Consider the following 774-nt stretch of genomic DNA (forward strand, 5'->3'; position numbering starts at 1 on the left):
GGACTCAAAGCACCCTGGGATAGTGGAGGGTGTCCCTGCCATGGCAGGGGGTGGGATGAGATGAGTTTAAGGTCACTCCCAATCCAAACCATTCCAGGATTTTATGATAATGGGGCAATAAGTGAATTCCCCATGTTTTAGAGAGCTGTGGATGTGTCCCTGTGCAGTAGCCGAGGGACTCATTCCTCCAGCAGGTACCCTGCAGCAGGGCTGGCTTTGATACTCACCCACTGTTGTGGGTGTGCTTCACTGCTCTGTTTTCAGCCTGACCTGTTTCAGCTCCTGCCTCACCTGCAGATGAGCCTCTCGCTGCAGACCTTGCATCAATGGCTGAAGTAATTCCACCTTTTTTCCAGAGCAGGGCTCCGAGCCCAGCCACAGCAACCGCGTTTGAAGTCTGCACAGCCCCGGCGTCAATACCATTCCCATCAGTCAGGTTAATGAGCACAGTTCATCAGCCCCGTCCCTTTGACTCCTTCTCTCCTGAAGGGAAAATAATGCATTTAACATGTCAGATATTTAAAGGGTTCTTTCATGTGCAGCCTCAGTTCATCGCTAATAAAATACGTTTTACTCCGCTGTTTCATTCCCTGAGCATTCCATGCTGTACTGAATTTAAGATAGAGCTTCTTGCCACATTTCTTAGCAGAAAATAGACATCTGAAGACTCATTAAAGTCTTCCAGGCTTCCAGTTGCCCTCTGTCAGGTGGCATTAAACAAGTGCTGTAACAAAGGACAGCACCAAGCACTGGCAGAGCACTGGCAGGACCCCC

At 49.6% G+C, this 774-nt stretch overlaps 1 long non-coding RNA gene across 5 annotated transcripts in view; it reads right to left on the bottom strand.

Moving 5' to 3' along the window:
* Window positions 1-774, bottom strand: part of LOC108445183 — a 27,163-nt gene that overhangs the window by 5,687 nt on the left and 20,702 nt on the right. For all 5 annotated transcript variants that reach the window (XR_001859948.1, XR_001859947.1, XR_001859949.1 and 2 more), the window contains one exon: window positions 292-483. This is a non-coding gene — a long non-coding RNA (uncharacterized LOC108445183). The remainder of the gene's footprint in view (window positions 1-291; window positions 484-774) is intronic.

The sequence above is a fragment of the Corvus brachyrhynchos genome, unplaced genomic scaffold (genome assembly GCF_000691975.1).
Source record: "Corvus brachyrhynchos isolate BGI_N302 unplaced genomic scaffold, ASM69197v1 scaffold21, whole genome shotgun sequence".
Taxonomy (NCBI): domain Eukaryota; kingdom Metazoa; phylum Chordata; class Aves; order Passeriformes; family Corvidae; genus Corvus; species Corvus brachyrhynchos.